Here is a 16,668-nt window from a genome sequence, read left to right as displayed (position 1 = left end):
CTTCCTTTTCAGTTCTTGGTCCCCAAATGCTCAACAGCTAATCGTGCTACCTGGTAGAATGTTTGAATTTCACAGCCATTCTCAGTTCAGCTTTTTTCTTACAGAATCCTAGGCTTTCAAATCTACAGACTTGAGAGTCCAATCTCAACTGCTTTCACTTTAGCTACCTAAACCATGCACATTTGAACTTTTGGATTGTTCCTGTACATGTGGCTCTAGGTCTCCCACTCAATGACAATGGTTGGTAAAGTAAGATAATTAAATATTTAATATTTCTCAAATGTAGATGTTCAGAAGAAAAGTGGCTGTTAAATCTTGATGCTGCCTCCACCGAACAGGGAGTGATGGTGCTTTTGCCTTTATGGATCTCAAGGATAATAATTTAGCTCTGGATGTGTTCAGTCTGAAAGAAGTTAATGTGCAAATAGAATACTTGTATGACATTCAAAATCTGCTGGAAACCTTGTTAGAAATAAAAAAATTGGAGCCCCCTTCTAAGCACAGTAGGGCTGTAAGATTGCTGGCTGCTAAATCATGGAAAAGAAGAAGAAATGAGAAACTCTTTGGAGGATAAACCTGTTTAAGAAGGATTAAATATATAAACTGATTCATTCAACTGGGCATATCTACCAGCTCTGCATGTGCTCATTCTATGTCTGTTAACTATTTCTCGCTGCAAGAGATGCATGTGCTGTGCATAGGCAGTGATAATGTTAGCTCTGCATTTTGTATGCCATATTCTCTGCTCCCAGAAACTACATCTATATTGAATCTCAGACTCTATAGGTAGTACTTGTGCTATACCTGGTCCTGAGAACAATCCAAGTTTTAGGATAATCCCCAAAACCTCCTTCCCATCTGCTGTCATTGTCCTTTTATTTAGCCTGCAAATTGATGCTCTTAAATCTCATTTTATTAGTGACAGGTGATGCCAGCTTCTAATTGGGACACTTGGCTGATACTGTGAAATAGAGTTGTTTGACGGTGGTTAAAGAGCTGCTCCCATGACTTCAGTCCATCCAGTCTGCTGGCTAATGTCCTCTTGGTGAATATTCTTCTGACATATCCCAAACCAAACCCCAGAGACACTCTTGAAGATGAGAAAATGAGACTATGCATTTATTTGCTCTTGCTACTATGTAATTACCCTCAAAGTGCATGAAATGTGCCTGAAATCCTTTTCACATCCTAAATTAAACATGAGCAATGAAAGACAAAGGCAGAGGGGCAGCTGAAGCTCTGGAGTCCATATCTTCAACCATGGACCAATCAATAATCTCTGGCAACAGGTACTTGATTAGAGTTTAGGACTTCTGGCCTTACCCAGCAATGTCAGACACCATTTCATGCATATAGGCCTGATCTACACCCTCAGACATTGTCTGCAGGTTACCAGTGGCTGCAGATAATTAATAGATTAGCTGTTTCTGGAATTCAGGTTCAGTTTAGTGTCTGAGAAAAAGGATGACTCCCAACTGACCTTGTGTCCCAGAATGTCATGGAGACCAGGCTCACATGGTTCTTGAGCAAAGAAGCACAGCCACTTGATATTTTTTTTTTATTATTCCCCTGAAACTGGGAATATCCAAGCAAGTTAGGATATATAAGGATATTTCTTGTCCCTCGTGAAAACAGATATAAGAAGCTGCTGAAATAAGTTCTGCAGAGGTATTATCCATCACATACTTAGGGAAAGGAACTGGATGTAGGCAGGATTTTAGGTATCGCTCCCTTGAAGCATAAAGGCCCTCCTCATTCTTGAGGGAGAGGAATACAGTAACTAGAGGGAAAGAGGGTTGGGAAGGTGGTCTTCACATGCCTTCTTTCATACGCACAGTGCCAGCAGTGAGGTCTGTTGATACTGATGGAGGACACATCATGTCACTGGCTATGCTCCTGGTCAGTCGCCTTCTATCCATCTCATTGCAATGGTCTGTAGGCAATTCACCCAGTCAAGTCAAGAGGAGTTGGTTTAGCCTCATCCTTTTCTTATTTTATGCTGGTATTCCACCACCACCTCCGAGTTGCAGTTTCCTTCTGATGCTTCTGTTGATGTGTCTTCTATAACTGTGACAAAAATGAATGCGAAGTTTATTTAAAGTCTGCTATTCCCCAATAATAATGTTTGACACCCATTTTTATAGATGCCTATAAAATACAAGGCAAAGATGAACAAAGTTCTTTAATCTAAATGGAGTTCTCCTCATTTGCATCAATGGAGTGGAGAAGCAAATTCTACACCATTATTTTTTGAACCAGTACAGAGACAGAAACCCTAGGCTGTGAGGCCCTGATTCAAGAAAGTATTAAGCACCTGCTTAACTTTGAGCACTGACTTCAATGTATTTAAAGTTAATCAAGTGCTTAAGCTTTTTCCTCTATGAGATTCTTCTCTGCATAAGGGCCTAAGAGAAAATAGATAACTATAAAGAGCAACTGTAATGAGCCTGCATATGGGCCAAAGAGAAGGGGATTATTAATGCTTTCAGGTTCAGTGAGGACTAGGGTTTAAATATCAACCTCCTACAGTGAGACATGAAAGAGTCTCATAAATGTGTTAAATCGCATCAGGTCCATTTAATATCATTATGTTTAATAAAAGTATCTTTGCACTATAATAATCAGTGAGGACAGTAGGTGGACCAGTGAGGCTGTTCAGGAAGCAGAATATATTTCTTCTGCTGGAGTTATCCTCCTTTCTGCTACACTCTGAAGTATAGGTCTCCAATAAACAATAAGATTCTAATTCCTTTAATCTCTGTGAAAATCTTGGGATTGCCTTGAGGATGGTAAAAACACAGCTCCATGACACAACTGAGCTAGGAAATTAAGAATGAGGTTCACTGAACCAGAATGGTAGAAATGGGTGTGGGAAAAGTTCTGGTGCAACCTCTGTTTTTCTGGCAATGCTTCCAATAATTGGTAAGACAGACCATAAAATGCCAATCAGAACAAAACTTAGAGTAAAACTGAAACTAGGGCTTTTATTAGAATGACCTTTTGATAGTCTTTATTGTTGCTCCCTCTCTCTTTCTAACCCTCTTGCTGCGGACAAAGAAAAAATACATCTCATTTTGGTTGTTTATCACCCCAGAGGGCAAAACTAAGTTGTTGATTTAATTGAAGCATTTAATTCTAAACATAGCTTATGATATGTAAATGCTGCAAAGATCATTTGTCAAAACAAGAACATTGGGGAACCTTGACCCCAAACTTCAACAGCTTTTATTATAATCACGTTATGGTGCCTAAACATCATAGCAGTAAGTCTCTAATACAGTGTGTCTAGAAATTGTGTGAAGTTTGAGGATAGTCAACAGCAGCTTTTATGTTTTACAGCTTATATGGGAAATTTTTATTTTAAATAGGTCAAAGACAGAAGCACTCTGTGCAGGAAAGTGTAAAGGCAGAATTTCAAGAAGCTATTTTGTGTTTTACAGATTCAAAATCTAACTGATAAATAGTTTGCAAACCTAATTTGTGTTTTCTCGTCTTGCAGAAAGTTTAACAAAAAAGTTTTGCTGACTATTCAGTATGAAGATCTCCCATACTGTCATTCTTCAAATGAAATTGCATTTTTTGGAAGAAGGAAAATGAGCTTTATGCAGTTTTGCAAAATAAAATATGAAGGCACAAGTCTTTTTGAGACATTTGAAAATTGTACTGTCTGTATAACATTAAATTGTGTTATTGTTTCTATTAGGCAATAAGGCTGGTCTGTGTGAATAAAATGTAATCAATTATATTAATACATATTATGACACATCTTCAAACAAAAAAATGCATTTTTCTTTACCTCTGCTGTAATCATGGCCCTTGATTCCAGAAGCTTTCATGCCTGATCACTTTACAAAATGTACAGAAATTCCCTGAACTGTACATTGTGAGAAGCTGGAAGGGCACATTTAGAGAATGATCCCTTTATGCCTGGTCCATTTTTCTACTCCTTCCATAGTGTCTGTGTCTTTATTCAAAGAGAGGTGGGAGATACCACATCCCTGGAAATATTTAAGGCTAGGCTGGATGGGGCTCTGAGTGACTGGATCTAGTTGAAGATGACCCTGCTCCTTCCAGGGTGTTGGACTAAATGACTTTTAAAGATCCCTTCTAACCCAGACTATTCTATGGTTTTATACAGGCCATAGATCTGTCAGCATGCATTCAGAGTCCTTTGCCACTGCATTCACCTTTCTTCATATTTCACTTGTAAATGGTGCAATGTAATTATTTCTCATTTCACTGACGGACATCATAGAGCTAGATGCAGAGGAAATATGTGTAGAACATCTTACCATCGCATCAGCACAGTTCTAGAGTTTAGATGATGTATGTCTGAGCACTTTCAAACCTCTGGCCTTCTATCCTGTAAAGATGTAGAAAAGAAACCTGGCCTGGAATGAAGGACAACATTGAGTTGTTTCATATTCAGGATGTGAGTTGCTCCTTATGCAGGGCTTCCAGAGATACGGCCTGAGCTGGCCATCATTTGTCAGGGAAGCATCTAATCCCTGGCACAGTACATTCTGCCAGGGGAGCCACAAGCTAATATTATAACCTGGAAAGGGATCACATTTCCCCAGGCAAAAACTCCAATGACTAAAAAAAAAAAGAAAAAAAAAGAACCCAAACCCCTCAAAAAAATCTCAACCAGTGCAGTGCAGTCTTATCTAAACCTTATCTAAAGGTTTATCTGTCACATTTATGTTAATTTGGACTTCATAGCTTGTTTCACTTGGGGACAGAGTATGAGGAGCAGAGACTGTAAGACAAGGCATATCTGTTTTCTCCCTTTTACTGCAGACAGTATTGGTTCATTGACCCTATAGAGGAACACATAGTGCATTGTTCAAAAATTCTGTGAAAGGCAATGAAAGTTGTTTTGGAGTGGGAAACGTCATCCATCAGCCCAAATTCAGGAAAGGATTTTCTCTTGTCGTGCCTAGGTTCATGCTGACTTGAATAGTTAATATTTACAAACAGTAGTAGGGAAAGTAGGCATATCCAGTGAGAAGCCTTTGTTCCTTCCTAGGCAGTCTCTAGACAGTCTCTAGGCAGATAAAACAAAACATGACCAAATTTGATAGGATTTCCATAAAGGTTTTATTGAAGACCAAAGACAGATACAAAGCTGTTGTCTAATGCCTCCTCACTGCAAAGCTAATAGTGAAGTTCTGTAAAAAAGGTAGAAGAGCATAATCCTGTTAGGAAAATAGAGAATTAAACTGCTGGACACCTGAATCTCTTATATAGGTCTGAGAGTAGCTTTATCAATGATTGATATTGGAGAAGAAATAAGAATGAAGTGCAAACCACAATGGCAACTGCTCATTTATGCACAGCACCCACTGTTTGTGTGTTTTGCATGCTCACCCCTTTAAAGACCTGACAGAATCCAGTGCAACACAAATATGATGAGCACATCAATAAAGTAGGGAGATGATACCTTGTGTATCTTGTGACAGATGGACTGAGTAGGGGCCTCCAGATTCCATCACAGGGAAATGAACAAAGGCAGTAGGAGAAGAGGTGAGTTCAGACAGGAGCAACACCTTCGCAGAAAGACTGCCTAGGTCAGGAACTGCATTTTTGTAATTAATTTTATTATTCTTTTATTAAGGTTTTTTTATCTCTCTCGCTTTTTTTTTTTTTTTTTTTTTTAACTAATAAAGTGTCTTCCTTAAGACTACCTTATGAGAACAGTGTTAAGCATGGTAGGGTGCCAATCTAGAGTCAAGGCCAAGAGCCTTTACTAAAAGCTAGGTCAACCTCAAGGGTTATATCAAGTAACATTCCCTGGCTAAGTTGCCCTTTAAGACTTTACAGTAAAATATTTTCTATTATTCCCCATTTTTTTCCCTTTTGTGAATATGACAGCAGTTGGGAGCAGATGCCCTCCCTCCTCCTGTACCAGCACAACTCTTCCAGTCTGTACTGCATGAATTATGTGGAGAGTGGCATCAGAAACAGAGGAAAACTCTAGAGGACAATGGCTGTCTGCTAGGAAACAATACATCTTATTTTCATTTTCATCTTTAGAGTCTGAGCTCCAAATTTTCTCTCTTCCTTGCAGTATGAAAGAGAATACAATCTAAATAGCACTGACTGAATGTGAATTATTTGCAATACTCTTTCAAAATAAAATAATCCCTATTCATATTTAAGGACTCCTTTCCCCACACAGCCAATGAAAATAAATTGGGGAGTTGCTCATCCTAAAGGAATCCAAACAATTTAAAAAGTAATAAATTAGGCATATTCCCCCAGGATCAGGGAATATTATCAGTCAATAAGCAGGATTAATTTAGATTTCAATATGTTATGCTCTCCATAATCTTTGTTTGTGGTGAATATCAGAGAGTATTTTGCCCCACAAGCTCAGTCCGGAATAAGGAGGCTTTATCAGTGTTCATCTAGTCTCTGAGAATGATTTAATTTTCTCAGTACTTTAATAATGAAATTAATTTTTATCTGTTTATGTATCTAAAAGGTAATCCTCCCATTTTGACTAGATGATTATGTTCCCAGTTTTAGCAAAAATTAAATACACAATAGGATGAATCACGTTAAGATATTCCACGATGCTGGTGCTACTCAGCATTCATTTCTGGGAGAAAACAAATATTTCCTTCATTTGATTGTTAAAAGCTTTTTAGATCAGGTTTTCCTAAGTCTTCCAGGACATTTCCCAGAAAAATATATTTCCTCAGATTTAACTTCTTTTGTTTTTCCAAACCAGAGATTCTCATTCAAACAAACTACAATGATTGGTTCATTTCTATCACTGTGCTCTAATTCCACTATATTAAGGTGACTGTATGTTTTATTTATGCTTTATGGTTTCCAAAGGATGAAGAAATCTCTCCAGGTTTTCATGGGAAGTCAAAGTCAGAAAAAGCAATAGAGCCCAGACAGGGTGAAAAATTATCTGTAGCCTTTCTCTCAGTAAATCTGATGTTTCCATTGCTTATGAGAGGTATGGCTTTGCATTAGGCTACCAGAACAAACCTCTTTGGGTTTGTCTCAGTTGTCTTGGCCCACCTGGAGATTTGATTCAGCTTGTAACAGCAGTTACCTATTGGAAGAGGGGTGTTACCTGCTTGGTTATAGCTTTTGCTTAGCTTGGAACAGCTCTGACTTTTCTGTTAGCACAGGCAAAGGCAGATGCAGTGGACCCGAGAGCTATAAACTGGGGCTAGTTAGTGTTCAGCAAATAAATGCAATCTTGGATGTAATGTAAATCAATCTCAGGGGTAACCATAAGAACCTAGAAATGTCCCATGTATGCAAAATATATATAGAGGGTACTTGGAGATACACCATGGATTTGCAGATTCATGATGAAAGAGCGAAGTGCATGGCATGTCAGCAAACATAAAAATTTACCCTAGCAAGTCTCAGAGAGGGAGGAAGAAACCTTCAGCACCTCATCATACTCCTTCTAGCAAAGGATTTGGGATATTTAGGACTCATGCTAATCCTCTGTGCCCTGCACAAATGGACACCCATCAGTTTTTGGACATCAAGCATCAGTAGAAGGCTGAGGGTAAGACCAGAGAAGGGTGTAATTTGTGTATACATAATTTTAATTGTGATATGCAATTTGAACTGTCTCATATCACTGTAGCTGCACTAACAAAAATAGCTTCTAAGACTGTTGAGACTGTAAATGGATCAACATTGAATTGCTGACTTTGTGTACATTGTCTGTTCCTTTTGCCCATCACAACTATTTTTTTTTAACCTCAGAGTGCTGGAATAACGCTATATGGTTTGGATTTTCTGTACATATTTAGAAATTAATACTGGTACTAACCAAGAAATCCCAGCAAATCCCAGATCACATTCTGGCTTATTGGTTATTATATATTATAATAACTCATATTATATATGAGTTTTCCATTCTTAAGGTAAAACCTCTCCTGCCTTCTTGAATCCACGAGCTACACTCATGCTTCAATATACAAGGGTTTGCACACAAGAAAAAATACAGTGGTGGCCATTCCAGTGCACAGCAAGATTACAGTATTGACCATACTGGGAGATACAATTTAGTCTCAGACTCATCAAAGTGATTACATGTACACTAGTGTGCAGGGCAATTTTTAACCCACTCTTCTTTGTAAATAGCCTCATACAGTGTAGGAAATTCTGCCTGTGCTGTGCTGATCTGCAACTGTCTTCTCTTGCTCTTTATAAATCTCTTTCCCTGTCTGCTTTCAAAATGTTATCTTAACTAGGATTAATAAAGATACACTAGGGAGCTACTTATCTCTTATAGGAATTATGTTTATAATGATAATAATAGAAAATCTTTAATCTTGGAAGAACAATGGAGGGAGAAGGAAGCAAGAAAGAAGAAAAGTACAAGAGAATAGACAGGTAGGAGGTGGGCACTAGAGATCATGGGTGGACCCCCACCAAAACCTGAGATCCAAATACCCCTGAACTTTGAGAACATCTGACGCCAGATCAAAAAGTTTTGATCTGAACCCCTACGTTTCTCTCTGAATTAGAGATGGATAAGCTGGCTCTGATAAAAGAAGATCCATCCTGAGACTTTTTGAAATTCAAAAGAGCTCAGTTTACCTTTTAAATTAAGTTCTGAGCAGCTTTCCTACTTCTTGCATTCAGCCAGAAGATGGGGAAATATCAAAACACAGCATGAAATATGTGCCTGCCCAGTCTGAATGAAGGTGTACTGCAAATCTCCTCAGGGAGATTGATCCTCTGAGATTTCCAGAGCAAAGAAGCCTGGATGTGCTTCAGAAAAAGAGCTGAAGTTTTAGGCAATTGACTGAATGAAACCACAACATCAAACAAATTGAGGATCACTATGGCTTGCTGTTTAACTGATACATAATTAAATTAATTTTAGATATAAAGGATTCTCCTCTTTGTAACCAAAGTCTTCAGTTCACTAGCTCCTATGCCAAAGACTTTAGTGGCTACATCTGTACTAGGAAATAAAGCACATTCTGCCTTTTCTCTGGCCAATTGAAAGGACATGGCTCATGCCCATAGCACTGAACTCTCCTGCCCTCCAAACTGCAGTGGCTGCATCCAAACTGACTGTGGGGATTGGTCCTTGGCTCATGTTTGCTTATGAGCTATACTGAGGATCTGCTGGAATGCCCCAAAGGCATGACCAAAACTTCCACACACTGTGCTTGTATTTAGCAGTATGGATAACCATGGGATGACAACAGGTCTGTGTCCTGCTGCTTTTTATGTCAGTAATAAAGACCAAGCCATCTAGATGCAGGTTATCTGCTGCTGTAACTGTAGTCTCCCTTCCTTGTAAGGTGTAGTGCCCAGTTTTGTGTATCATCAGTCATTCCTGCAACTCTTGCTAGGTTTCAATATGATGTTCTTTATGAATGAGATAATTTTTGTCTCTAGTCAGAGATCAGATATCCTTGTTTAGCCCACTTGATTTTGGCCCTGTTTATCATTAAATATTCAGTAGCATTCACTTTTGTTGAGGTGTGTGTTGTATTGTCAAAACTCTCTTGCTGATTTGAGAAATTAGGATTGGAAATTGCTGCTGGTTTGTTGGCAGTGATGCGTCTCTAAGCAATATGGATCAGTGAAAGCATATAAAGGTAATTAGTATAGTTGCCGTATTAATTCAGTGTTGGCCTGTAAAGCCTTAGAAGGCAGCTGCTGTTGTGCTATTATACCCAGCTCAGGTGCAGTGTATATCACTGACACAGATTAAGTCTGTGTTGAAAAGAGACTTGGATGAATAGACCCGTGTCTTGTGTCCCACTGCTTGCTCATTTTCACTTTGGAAAGAAATCTAAACCTATAGACCAGAGTCACCTTGCAGATGACACCAAGTTAGGTGTGAGCGTTTTTCTGCTTGAGGATAGGAAGGTTCTAAGGAGGGATCTGGACAGACTGGATATTTCAGAATGCAATGAGGCCTGCAGCAATTAGTTTCTCTTTCAAGGGGTCTGTGCCTGACTCTGGTGTAAGATATGTATCCGGCATTCAGGCTGTCCATGTGCTCAGTATTGATACATTGATCACTAAATCTTTTCAGGAAGGCACTGCTATCCCAAGAGATCCCACAGTTTCAGAACCACCAAGGTCTTCAAATGGCATTGAACTACAATCTTCTTTAACTGTATCCCATGGAGAGTGAGAAACCAAAAAGGGCTGATGAGGCTCAGTGACTCTTTGATGACTGAATGTTTTCAGAGCAAGGGATGAAGTTTTATCACAGAGTACAATAAGCTAAAATGGTTAAGCTTAAAGGTGATTGATACAAGGATATTATTTGCTGTAGATGAGAATGTTTGGATAGAGCATGGCTTCCTGGCTAAGGAACAATTTCCTTCCATACAGTAGGAATTGTCCTTACATGCATGTATTTTTTTATTTAGATAGATGTTTGTGTGAGCATCTGTGTCTTCATTGAGGAGCAGAAGCACAAGGAAAAAAAAATCCAAGCGTGCAAATTAAAAAACCTGTTCTTTTATGAAGAAAATGGGTCTTCTCTCTTTTGGTTTCATAGTTATTAGTTTAATCTTTATAATAAAGTTTTTTGTGTTCCATTTTATATGTGTGGAAAATGAAGTAACCGGAACATAGGTAGAAATAACATATTTGGGTTACAGGAAAAAAAATAACTGGCATAACTTTAAAGGCACAGATTTCATAACACCACATGTGCAAAGCATTATAATAATTACACTGTGCACATCTGTAGCAGACAAAATGAACAATGAATATTAAAAACACATTCCTAAAGCTGGTCCAGAAGCTTGGAGACTGGTACTAGAGCCCAACTGCTGGGACTTCTGCATCCAGAGCTGGTGTGCTTTGGTCGCAGGTAAAGTGATGGTCTCGGGTACAGGTGAGGTCATTGGGGAGGAACATGCTGTCACGGTCTGCATAACCTGAGTGGGGGTTGGGATGGTTCGTTCGACCCCAGGGTGCAAAAGACAAATGAGAAGGGACTAAAGTTTTATTCAGCAACAAGCAGCAATGCAGTTTATTGAGTGCCAACAGCTTAGTTTGCAATAGAGGGGAGAGGCAGAGAGATAATGAAATGAAGTAAAAGGGAGAGAGAGAAAGAGAATAGGGAAACGAAGTAAAAAAGGGAGAAAGAGAGACAGAGAGAGGATGGGGGGAATAGCTACCAACAGATGGGACATCGTCCTTGGGACATGTGTCGATGTCTTCCATCCGTGGGGAGAAAGAGATCTCAAAAGTCTCTTCAGAAAGTAATAATTTTATAATCAGTTTCCAAGGTGAGTGACCTCTGGCCAAAAGGTGGGGATATTTATGGACTATTTTGTTCAGAGGCCCATGGCTTCAAGAATCAGGTGCAGAAACAGGACGCTATAACCAGTACTCTGCTTGAGAGCAGTGTACGATGGCAAAGCACCAAGTGCACCTGTACACAGTCCCTGGGCAAGCATCCACCTTGGCCAGACCGGCAACTCCTGTCCAAAGCGAGAGGTGGGGGTCTTGGGGTCTTAGAGTCGCCAGTCATTTCGATGATCGTGATGCAGATCGGGCAATCTTTGGACCGACCCTGGTCCATTTGCTGTTGCTTTTTCCCCTGGCTTTCTACCCCACAGAAGGTATTTCACTGAGAAAAATCTGGCTGGAGCCCTCAACGGCTGCTGTTCAGCACTGCTGTAGTGCCAGAAGGTGAACGATTGGATGTGGAAGCAAAATAGCAGTGAGCAAATGGTGTGGAGGCTGTACTGGGAATGCCTGGCCCGTTTTCATGGCAAGGAGACAAGAGACACTAAGGTTTCCTCAGGTGTACACTCCTGGGCAAGATGGACAAGGTATGTACCCACAGAGAAGTTGTATGGCTCTGGTTAATTGATGATAAATTCCATTTAATTAGTGAGCTATGCAGTATATTGACATTGTTTTATGGGGGAAAACAGTGGGATATCATTCAATCAAAACAGTCATACAGACAAGTGGAGAAGGCAGTAGTTACCTCTCAAGGAATGGCTCATCTTTCCAGTAAAGAGCCACTCCAGAATGATTCTGAGAATCTTGAAGATTCTGATATTACTTCATGAAGCAAGAAGCAGGAAATCCTGTTTTTCATTTTACAGCAGCAGGAGACAAGCCATGAAAAGCCCCAGAACTCAGATGCCTAAGCCCCAGAACTCAGATGCCTTTCACAAGCTCAGGAGAGTAAACTTCCTCTAAGACTCTGAAAATGGGACAGATGTCAAGATGTCCTAGCTCAGAATCCAGGGGCTTTGCCATGAGATTGCAGCTGTGCAATCAACGTCCAAGATTTTATTCTGTCCCATGGAAGGAGGAGCATGGAACATTTGGTCTACAGGCCCAAATGGTAATAATTTAACAGGGGAATGATCTTCTTTCTCCTTTTCTTTTCTCTCTTTAACTTGAGTTCATTCGTGCATCCAAATGATTTTAGTTATTAGGACCTTTTTCTCCCCTTCCTTTTTCTTCTTTCCCACCATAGAATTTTTCTGTGTGGATGCCTACAAAAATTACCAATCGTGATGCTGTTGTGCCTACCATGCTCATCACCACTATTTCACTGCTGTCTTTTGCTTTAATCCATCTGTGTCATAGACTTAGAGAGTAAGGTTTTCAGAGGAAAGAACATCCTTACATTGTGTGCTCACATAATGACAGCCTGACCTGTGATTATTATTCAAAAGTGCTATGATAATACTTCTATTGCTACCATTATTAATTCATCTGTGGTTAAATCTTCAACAAGTACTATTTAAGATGAGGTCATATATCGAAGGAGGGTTTTGGACTTAAAAAAAAATCCTCATTGTTGCAAGACATTTAAAAATCGTAAGTAATGAGACGTCTGAGGCAAGGCAATGCAAAATAGATGTGCTTTTTTTTTTTTTTGGAAAAGAGGGGATTTGCCAGCAATTCTGCAACATTTAGAGCAGAGCTTAGAGGAAAAACAAATATTAAGAGATTAGTAATAAAGTTATAAGAAATGCAAACACTGGGTATTTATAAGCTAGTAGAAACAAAAATCAGAGATGTAATGCATTTCAATAGTAAACATGTCAGTCATCTAAAAAAAATTCATAATCCCATTTTCTTTTCTTTCCTTTTTTGACACACTTTTCTAGTTAAATGAATATAGCAAAACTGTGGCTTGCTTAGCCCAATCATGTAATACCTTCAAAGACAATTAACAGCATTCAGAAAGGCCCTTTGATGTGAAATTAGAGAAAATTAATGCATTAAAAATTATGTATTTGGATTTTGATTAAGCAACCTAATAAAGAGCCATTCCGCGATGGAGAGTTAGAACTTGTATTCCTCTAACAGGAGAGTACAGTAATTTCACAAATACAAGCCACACTGACTATAAGCCGCATCTCCAGGTGTTGGCAAACATTTTGTTCTTTGTCCATACACAAGCTGCACCCAATTATAAGCCGCTCTGTCGTTCGCAGGGAGGACCTGTGTGCAAAAAAGTTGCCAAATAGTAACAGAATCGTGGCATGGCGGGGTTTACAGGCTCGGCCCTGCTCGGTGCGGCTGCCAGGGAGTGGCCCCGGCCCCGCTCGCCGCAGTTGCCAGGAAGCGGGAGAGCGGCATGCCCGGCCGCGACTGCCACCACGCTTGTCGGAGCTGGGCAGCACCGCTGCACTTGCAGGGGGCGAGTGGCTCTGCTGTGCTTGCGGGGGGTGAGTGGTACTGCCGCGCTTGTTGGGGCTGGGAAGTGCCGCTGCGTTTGCAAGCTCTCACTTCCGGGTTTGGAAATTTCATAAATTTGTTCATATATTAGCCGCTCCGAAGTGTACGCCACACTTCCGGGTTGGGAGCTAAATTTTAGTCAAAATGGTGCGGCTTGTAATCATGAAATTACTGTAATGCTTTGCCTTTACCCAAGCAATAGGTCACTGTGCATTACAGTTTCCAGACTGTTGCATTGATGAAATAATTAAATGCCATGTTAGCCATCTTTCTTATTAAAAGGTCACATATCTACTCACATAAAAAACTCACAGTGACCTAAATATTATGAAAGCTATTGAGAAGTATGGAAAACTAACAGTTCTGATGTATCATTCAAAAACTAATGCTATGGTCTTGGATTGTTGCAAAGAGCAAGAAGGCCAGAGGAGTTGCAGGAATGTGCTAATTAAGGAATATTTTTGAAATGTAAACTCAGGTAGGTTTCCAAGAGGCTGTGCGAAGAAGAAATCTGATGCTAGCTATCAGGGAGGTGGGAGTCATTCTTCATGTATACCTTAAACCTGCACTCCCAAGGGCCAGAGATAAGGACAAAGCAAAAGAAAGGCAAGAGAGGTGGGAAGGGATCCATCTTGGACAGAGAATGCACCCTTGAGAGGTGCTAAAGTTTTGAATGTCTGCCTTTCTTTCCTCACATCTTCTATTAATGTTATAAATCTGCTTTGCACGATGGCGTTAGAGACAAAGACCTACTTATCTGCTGCCTTGGTTATCGAGGCTGACTGCAGCCTCAGAAATTATGATCTGAAATACAACCTCCAGTAGAGGCTAGACATGATCTATTCCCACCTGCCATGGCTAAGTAACATCTCAGAGAAATACTGAATGGCAGTTTGAAGAAGAGATTAATCACAGTATTTGAAGCTGTTGGGAGAGGGCTGTTTGCCAAGGATCCACCAAACCTAAGAACAGTCCAGCCCAGTGAGTGGAAAACAGAGAGTTCCTGATGAAACTCAAACATAAAAAGAAATTTTACAAGCAATGGAAGTTGGATTTCTGAGGAGGAGCATAGAGACACTAAGTGCCTTGGTATGGGGCTAGGAAAACCAAAGCTCATCTTGAGATGAGTTGAGTTGAGTTGAGTTGAGTTGAGTTGAGTTGAGTTGAGTTGAGGCAAGCAACATGAATGCCAAGAAGAAATACTTCTTTTTTACTGTGAGAGTGATCAAACAGTGGAACATTCTGAGAGGGATTGGAATATGTCCATCTCTGAGCGTCTCCAAAGCCCAGTTGGACATAATCCTGATCAACTCGCTCTATCTGCCCCTACTCTAAGCAGATGGTCTCAACCAGATGATCTGAAGAGATCCCTTCCAGACTCAATGATTTTGTGATTCTGTCATTGTGTTTACTTCACTTTTCTTTTTCGCATTTTTGATAAATAGTTTAACTGTTTTGTTGATGTAATGCTAATTGATTTGGCTTCAAATTTGTCATTGTGATTTGGCTTCAAACTTGTGCCAGTGAAAATTCAGGTTAATCTAACAGGCAACACATGCACATAAATTGAGGTGTCCATGATGCTAGGCAAGTTTTGAAATTGTCATTTGTCCCATTACAGTATGAATTAAAAATCAACATCAATTTTTGTACTATCAGGTTCCAAGTGAAATGGAATGAGCTGTCCCAAGTCAACAATTTCAGGGCCTTTCCAACAGACAATGGTAAAGCAAACTTCAGTTATAGCTACCCCTTATGTCCTCATAACATGTAAAATTTATGTCTTCTATACATCTTATGGAGAAGGTGAGATGGACAGCATGAAAGGTAGAAAAATTCAACTATTATTTGCCATCACTTTTTCTCATGCATCTGAAGTGTCCCGGTTCTATCTGTTGGTCTGGAAGTGTAAGTGTTGCATGAGGGAGACACGTGAAACTATGAAGCTTTTGCCAAAAGCTTCTGCAGCAAGCAGACACCATCAAGGAGGTAGTGCAGTTTGACATGGGGATACTGGAAATTTGCCACTGTACAGATTTGCAGGAACCAGGAAAAAAAAATCAAAGACGCTCTGGGCAGGGATTTTAAAATACAATGACCAATCATCTTCTTAACCTAGTTGTCCTAATATCCTGCACACAGTTTTGCAAGGAGGACTTTCAGTACAGTCCTGTTGTAAACCTGAAGCTGTAGAAGCCTTGGAAAGGACATTATCTTGTGCTAATAGAAAGGTATGTTGATGCAGCCGTGAAGTATTAAAATAATTAAAGAATTTACATGAAGTGTCACAAGATGCAGTATAAAATCTCTTCAGCTGTATCAAATGGTTTTCTTTTAATGAAAGGAAGCAAACACATTTACATAGCCTTGGGGAACAGTTTGCTTAATGTTGATGTCAGAGGGTTCACCATAGCAGGTATCTAGGATTTACCTATCAGTAAATGACAGCTTGCTTACAAGTCTGTCTTCATTTGCATACATAAAGTCAGGAAAAAAAATTAAGTTGTACAAGTTTTAAGGCATGTTCAGTTTCAAAACAGTCTTAGATGTTTTAGCAATATAGTTATGTGAAAAAGAGTTTGACAATAGTATTCAATGTTGCTATCCTTTTTAGCATAGCTGATTTCTTTAGAAGGTCAGATAATGAAAACTAGCTCTATTCAGTTGTTGGATAACCTTGAAACTGCATTTGTGATATGCATGTTAACTTTAGCTAAACTCTCTGATTACTATTCTACACCAGTTATCTTAATCTTAAGGCATAAGCCTTTTCCTCCTCCAAAAACAGAATTAGTTAATAAATTCTATAGGGAATAAGTGAATAACACAATATATAAATTATTATCTAGTTTGAATTGTTCCAGTCCATAAAATCATATGAAAATATGGATCATACATATATTCACCTCTGTACTGTGAGATACAGGGCTAGATTAAGATCTTACTGTGGTTTTATTTTGGGTATGAAGCCCCATTTCAGGGGAT

At 39.5% G+C, this 16,668-nt stretch overlaps 1 protein-coding gene across 1 annotated transcript in view; it reads right to left on the bottom strand.

Annotated features, from left to right (window-relative positions):
- Window positions 1-1,122: 1,122 nt before the first annotated feature.
- The window catches only part of CDK14 (cyclin dependent kinase 14), a 514,904-nt gene continuing 499,358 nt past the window's right edge, over window positions 1,123-16,668 (bottom strand). The window contains exon 15 of the mRNA XM_033083308.2: window positions 1,123-2,067. The gene's annotated coding sequence lies outside the window, so the exon portion shown is untranslated. The remainder of the gene's footprint in view (window positions 2,068-16,668) is intronic.

The sequence above is a fragment of the Catharus ustulatus genome, chromosome 1, assembly GCF_009819885.2.
Source record: "Catharus ustulatus isolate bCatUst1 chromosome 1, bCatUst1.pri.v2, whole genome shotgun sequence".
NCBI lineage: Eukaryota > Metazoa > Chordata > Aves > Passeriformes > Turdidae > Catharus > Catharus ustulatus.
The sequence above is the reverse complement of the archived record's forward strand: the minus strand, read 5'-3'. Positions and strand labels throughout refer to the sequence as shown.